At 43.5% G+C, this 7,356-nt stretch overlaps 1 long non-coding RNA gene across 1 annotated transcript in view; it reads left to right on the top strand.

The window, feature by feature from the left end:
* The first annotated feature begins 4,652 nt into the window (after nt 1-4,652).
* The window catches only part of LOC109307607, a 17,936-nt gene continuing 15,232 nt past the window's right edge, over nt 4,653-7,356 (top strand). The window contains exon 1 of the long non-coding RNA XR_002100307.1: nt 4,653-4,663. This is a non-coding gene — a long non-coding RNA (uncharacterized LOC109307607). The remainder of the gene's footprint in view (nt 4,664-7,356) is intronic.

The following is a 7,356-nucleotide window of genomic DNA, read 5'->3' as shown; positions in this document are numbered from 1 at the left end:
TACAAACTGTTCAGGAAGAACAGATTGGGAAAAAAAGGAGGAGAAGTTACACTTTATGTAAAAAAAAGCTGTATGATTGTTCAGTGCTTCAGTATGAAAGTGGAGGTAGGCCTGTTGAAAGTCTGAGTTAGAGGGAAGAGCAACAAGACAATGTCATTGTGGGTGTCTGCTGTAGACCACAAGACCTGAGGTAGATGATGCTTTCTTCAGACAACTAGAGTAAATTTCTAGATCACAGGCCCTGGTTCTTATAGGGGACTTAAGTCACCCTGACATATGCTGGGAGGGCAATACAGCAGTGCACAGGATATACAGGAAGTTTCTGGAGAGTGTTGGAGACAACTTCCTCATGCAAGAGGAGAAGAGACCATGCTCTTCTTGACCTGCTGCTCACAAGCAAGGAATAATTGGTGAGGGATGTAGAAGTGGATGTCAATTTTGACAACAGTAACCGTGAGATGATTAAGTTCAGGATCCTGCTGAAACAAAGAAAGGAAAACAGCAGATCATGCACACTGAACTTCAGAAAAGCAGACTTTGACTCCCTTGAGGAACTGATGGGCAGGATCCCTTGCAAGGGAAATCTGAGGTGGAAAGGAGTGTAGTAGATCTTGCTGTATTTTAAAGTACCTTACTGACTCTGCAGGAATAAAACATCCTGATGTCCAGGAAGAATAGCAAATATAGCAGGTGACCAACCTGGCTTAGGAGAAAACTATTCAGTGACCTAAAATACAAGAAAGAAGCTTACAAGAAGTGGAAGCTCAGACAGAAGACCAGGGAAGAGTATAAGAATATTGCTTCGGCATGCAATTGGTGTTGCAACTAGCAAGGGTCATGAAGTGTAATAAGATGTGTTACTACAAGTATGTCAGCAAGAAGAGGAAGGTCAGGGAAAGTGTGGGTCCCTTACTGAATGGGGGAGGCAACTTTGTGATGCTGATGAGGAAAAGGCTGAAGTATGCAATGACTTTTTTGTCTTGGTCTTCATAGGCGAGGTCAACTCCCAGGCAGTTGCACCAGGCAGCAAAGTTTGGGGAGAAGCTGAGCAGTCCTCAGGTAAGGGACTATTTACAAAAGCTGGACTTACACAGTTCCATGGGGCCAGATGGGAAAACCTGAGGCTGCTGAGGGAGATGGCCGATGTGATTGCAGTCTCTGGCCATTATCTGTTAGAGCAACAACAGCAGCACCTCCAGGGCAGTGTCCAAGCACCTGCTTCTGCTTCAGAAGCAATGTTGGGGGATTGCTTTTGCTGCTGGAGTACATACTCCAGAAATGCAGACTTAGGAGTGGTACCAAAGTACACATCTAGGCCTGGTGCCCTTTTCACCATCCCTTAATTCAGCTATTCTCTATGCAACGTTAATTCAGACCTTTGCTTTTATGCATTGGGATACAGTCTTAAATTACATAACCACATACTATTCTCCACAGTACTCTAGCCTTATTTAGTGCACAGTGGATAGTGTTCACTTAATTAGCCTGTATTCAGTTATGTTTTCTTCTTCTTGTGTTGAAAATTGTGAATAAATGATTCTTATTTATTTTTAATTATTCTTATTTTTTTTATATTCTTCAATGTATGGCCCAGGAAGAATTATTCAAATCTTTTTATCAAGACAGAATTGTTCATTTCCTTATGGGATGTAGAGTGGTACTATACAACCTAAATGCCACACTATTTTTAATATATTTTCACAATACCTCTATGAGTTGAGGGGTTGAGGATCTAAAGCACATAGATTATGGTCAAACATACCTATTAATTCTGGCTGACCTGTGTAAGACATCTAGGACCTGACCTTTCAGAGAACTTAGCATTACATAATAGGGGTGTGCAAAGTGGGCCCTATTTAATTCTGATTCAGCTTGAATCAGACATGGTGATTCAATTCGTTGATCGAGATCACTGTCCCCGATTCAATTTGGCCAAATCTGATTCTGAAGATGTGATGCTGATTCAGAGAATCACTGATTTGGACACAGACACAGCTTTAAATGTTTTTTCTACATACCTCGAGGTACCAGCATGGCTAGAGAATTCTGCAATGCTGGGGAGCATGGAGTGTCCCACAGGAATGGGATTCCATGTGCTCAGTGATGAACCCAGAAGTGGACTCGAAGTGCTTCTGTTCTACCACAAGGTCCGCTTGGGAGTGCCCGGGGGGGGCACCCCTTGCCTCTCCGGCTCAGTGATCGGCCACAGGGGGGACCCCAGGTGCTCCCCCCAGACCCAAGAGGCATCAATCGCTGAGCTGATGGGGCATGGAGGTCCCCCCCCATGTGCTCCCCAGCAGACCCAGAAGTGCTTCTGGTCCACTTCTGGATCTCCTGTGCAACACTGCATGTGCCCCACCATCACAGCATTCACAAGCTGCCTGCTACCTAGAGGAATGTAGAAAAAAAGATTTAAAGCTGTGTCAATGTTTGAATCTTTGAATCTTTCCAATTCGGAGGGTTCCAATTCAATTCAGAGAGATTAAAGGGTCCTCTGATTTGATTCAGATTTGAGGATTCAGCCACCAAATCAAATCAGGGACTGAAGCTTCACACAGCCTTATTATATAACACTTGAATGTTGAAATCTCTCTTCTAATCCTAGCTGTGAGTGCTCTGCCTTTTCGTATAAATCAGCATTTCAGGTGAGCTACCCAGTCTATGCGGTTGCAGTAGTGAAAAGATTAATATGAGTAGCTTCAGCTCCTGAAGTGTTAGTTTGAACTTTCCTGTGGATGTGGTAAATGCTACTTCCACCAATCCAGCTGCAGATACAATCCATTTGTAAATAGATATGTATTATTTCAAGCTGGAGGGGGAAGTTTAGCCCTTCCACCCTCACACTTCATTAGATGAGGCTTCCACTTCCTAATATTCTTCTCTGCATGACTCTGGTTGCTAACCCCCTTAGCTAGCCCTTTCAAGTCTCTCTTTTGGCTCCTCATCTGTTCTCAGCCTCATACCTTTCATGGATCCCAGGCCTCACCCATCTTTAGCCTCATAATCCCAATATTCTATGAAGTTATACCAGATAATACAGTGTTCCTATCTGGTCTTAAAAATCTATGAATCTGCTGCCTCTGGCTCACAAGCCATCCTTCCTATCTTTCAATCCCAATCTCCTTGTTCAATCCTGTTTTCTCCTGCTTAGCAAGTCTCATTAGTACTAGATTTCTAAAACAAGTCAACCCAGACAGTCCCAATCTCATTCTAATCCTAATTCCTACTCCAAATTCTCTCTTCCCTCAGCTGTATCTCATCCCTGTTTGAAATCATGTCTGAATAATTACCCCATTCTTCTCCCCCAACTGGATAAATCATGAGCATTTAAACATTTTTACCATTTGTCATGAGACAAAGCCCTCAAAAGATTTGCAGGATAAGAAGTACTAATAATTTGTCTTGTGCTACTGTAAAGGCCATCTGAACAGTTTCACCATGATATTACTGTGGGTTGAGAAGGCCAGTTGGTCTTCCAAGTATCCTACAATGCATCACTTCAATTCTATCCCAGGCCCCTCTTGAGCTCCATGCAGTCACTCTGACCCAGATCACAGAACTCTATTGTTCAGTGGGGTCTGGTCCCAGATGGTCATCCCCATTTATTAATTGTACTTCATGGTAACTTGTAAACCATTTGGCCTCTCCACCCACCCAAGATTGACACTGGAGCCTGTATCCACTGAAGCAAACTCAAACACTACCAACTACTGGAAGCATTTATCTACTTAACAATCTACCTTTCAGGGAGGCCATTAAACCCATCCAACATACAATGCTGCAAATTCAGACATGCATACTCCAACATACACGCATCCATCCTCCCTCCACCATGGTCCCTCAATTTGAGTAAAATATTGTGAACAAGTGTGGCAGGAACTGGACCAGGAAGGAAGAAGTGGATCTCACTGCCATCTCTGGTCAGAGTCAGAACCAGTTGGTGTCCCAGTCAAGCCAACAAAACAAGGCAGTCTATGAACAAATTGCAAAAGAAATGGCAGTCCCCAAACATTACTTTAATTGAATCCAGTGCCAGTCCAAATGCAAGGTACTGAGGTAGAACTTTGTGTGGACACAGGATGGAAACTGCATATTGGGGACATGCAGGGTCATGTATGGCCACTGTGAGAAGCTATCCTGGATCTTCATAGTCAACAATATAATCATGTCTGAAAATACAGTGGATATGGTTGTCTGCACCACCCAGGATAATAATTTGGACTCCAAAACAATCATAGGCAAATACACACAGCAGCTGCAGGCCAGCACAGCAACCCAAGCCACACAGACTTTCTGGCCACCCACTTGAGACACACAGGGTGTGTGACACATGTGCATTTACTGTGCAGTAACTAAAATTACTTTATAGACAGATGCATGTCTACACATGCACACCCAAACTGTGCAGAAAATACGGCATCTTAAAATGACTTGAGTGTAAATTTTATATCTGCATTATGGAGGTATCAGATCTATACCCAATTAGTTAATGCTCAGTAATGCTCATGTACTTGCCTTACTGGACAGTAACAGTGTGTGTGTGGACTGACTTGGGACTAACTTTAGTTTCAAGTCAGTCTACACACAGTGTTAACTCACTTTAACATCTATACGTGTAGATGCTGGCCTATTCCCACTTACTGCACAGTAAGTTTAAGCTGGTGTAAATACATGTGTGACACACCCACAGACTCTGAAATAGACCCAGGCATACACAATGGGGGCCTGGAGTTTCCTGTCATGTCAACGTCTTCAGCATCCCAGCCACCCCTCTCCCAGTAAGGACTCAGTGCCTCAAAAGGCTTAGCATACAAGGCAAATCCTATTTCTGGTCATGGTAATTGTTAGCCCACTGTTATGATAAGGTAATGAGATATCAGGCAACAAGACGGTGGTGTGCGAGGAGCAGGAATATTCCCTGTGGAAACTCAGTGGATCACTGGGTAGTTGAATTGTCCTCCTCCATTGCCTCTTTTCCCAGCACCTTGCAGAATTATTCAAGTCTGTGCTCAAACCACCTGGCTTTCTTTAGAGGGAGGGCATGGAAAGGCAGTCTCTATCTTCCCTGTGACTGTGGTGTACTAAGAGGGACCACTTTAGAAAAAGTGCAGAATTAATTAAACCAATACAGGCAGTCCTTGACTTACAACATTTTAAGTTACAACATTTTGCACTTACAAGTTTTGTAAATTGACACCCTGTTTCAACTTTATGACATCAGTTTCAACTTTACAACTATCCAATACAACGGCATGCCAGCAAACAAGTTTGTTGTGTCACCCATCTCCCTGGAGAACGTCTGTCCAAACTTCCCTGGACACTTTCTTTAAGAAAAGAGACATGACTCCAGAAAAACCTTCAGCAAAGACTCCTGAGAAGACTCCACCCAAGAACCCTTCAAAAGTCCAACCAAGTTCCCTTTGAAAAAGTCCAGCAACCTCACCTCAAAGAAGTCTTTCTAAATCAATGTGATTGCTATTTACAATACAAATACATTAATGTAGGTATATTACTCATCTATAATTCAGTACAACATTCTGAGTTATTTTTTGGTGAAAATAGTATATCAGGCCTTGTTTCAGGAAGCAATCCCCCATTTATAACTTTGGTTCCTATGGGAAAATAAGTTATGAGTTATGTTTCAACATGGTTTTCAAGAAACAATTGTGTTGTATATCTGAGGAATGCCCATGTTATTTTTTTTAGAGGCATGTCTATAATGGTCACTGAACCACCACTGTGCTGCAGGTCTCACTTCAGTTGGGCAGTGACTGACACCATTTAAGATAATGTCCTACTTAACACTTTATTCATTTCCCTACCAAAAACATAATAGCAATAGTGTGCAGCTATAAGGAACCTCCCTGATGTACCTGGTCTCGTGCCCACTGCTCAAGATAAGACAGTAGTTCTGGCTTAATGCCCAGATGTTAGGCTAAAATGGACCACCACACTCTTTGCCAGCACCTTCAGATTTTCACCTTGGCTTCCATCCTGGGAAAACAGTAGTGATGGACATCTCTCTCAGACAAACAATTAATTAGGAATAGATAAAGGCACTTTAATACAAGCAATGCATTGTGAGCAAGAGAGCAAAGAAAGGACAAAACAAGTGGCTTTTAAATGATCAGGTTTACCACTTGGTCACAGTTCAGGTTCCCCTTGTAAGTAGCCGCAATATTGATTTAACTATCCCAGATTCTTCTAAATGGTAAGACTAGCTTCCAAACTCAGTCCAATTTCCCATTGGTCCTGATCCTAGTGAACTCAGTGGTCCCTGGGGCACATGCTGCCACTAAGCTCCACCAGCCCACAGGGGTCCCTTGCTGCAGAAGCCAGAGTAAACACACCCTTGCCATCAAGCACAATTGTTCAAGCTGAATAGTCATCTTTAGGACAACCCACATGAACCTGCTGCAGCTGTGCCTCACTGCATCCTCACTTTTATGAGGGATTGATGGGTTTCATTCATGTAGGTTTCTATGGTTAGAGTGGGTGGGGGGGGTGTTGCCCTTTAGGGTCAGGTCAGCTCTCAGGATCTCAATATTGTGCTGTTAGATAGGAGGGCATGGTGTACAGTTGCACAGGCACACACTCAAAAATCAATTAGGTATATACACCACACACTAGGTGCATGCACTCCCACCAAGTGTGCATACACACACTACCAATTCAGGCACATACAAATCCAAAATTACCAGCCTATGCAAATGCACACTTATTACCAGTTCAAGCACCTACACTATACAGACCAATATAAATTAGACCAGAACCAATTACCAATACCTGCACACCCAGTACACACACGTGGTTCACCAATTCATATATCATGCACATAGTGACATACATATATATCAGTTCACATACATACCACTCACCCACACATACACACAAGTGAGTTCCTCACTTGGGTGTTGTGGTGTGCACGTATATGCTTGGTGTACTTGGGATACCTGCGAGAAAATTAAGGTAAGACAGGGAGAAAGTGTAGGGGTTTAAAGTTGGTGGGGCCAGGATTAGAACCAGTAGACAAGAGAGAGCTAGGCTGAGGAGCTGAGGCTTGGAATTACTTTAGGTTACTGCTGGTGGAGACTGAGATGAAAGTTGCTGGTGCTGGGATTAGAACTGGCAGACTGGAGGCAAGCTGGGGTAACTTGAGGTTAATTGGTGTTAATTGAAAGCAGAAAGCTGGCAGAGCAATGCTGGGGAGAAGCCCAGAGGGTGGAGCCAGAGCAAGGAGGCTACAGGGGAGCCTAGAGGTACATGGAGAGAGGAAAACTTGGAGTGGGGCTGTGGGGGGGGGGGGGGAGAAGTATACAGAGCAGAGAGAGAGTGAAAGAGAAGGAAGAGAGAGAT

This window comes from Crocodylus porosus, unplaced genomic scaffold, assembly GCF_001723895.1.
Source record: "Crocodylus porosus isolate Cpor-Errol unplaced genomic scaffold, CroPor_comp1, whole genome shotgun sequence".
NCBI classification, from domain to species: Eukaryota; Metazoa; Chordata; order Crocodylia; family Crocodylidae; genus Crocodylus; species Crocodylus porosus.
Note: the sequence above shows the minus strand (reverse complement) of the source record. Positions and strands in the feature narration are given on the sequence as shown.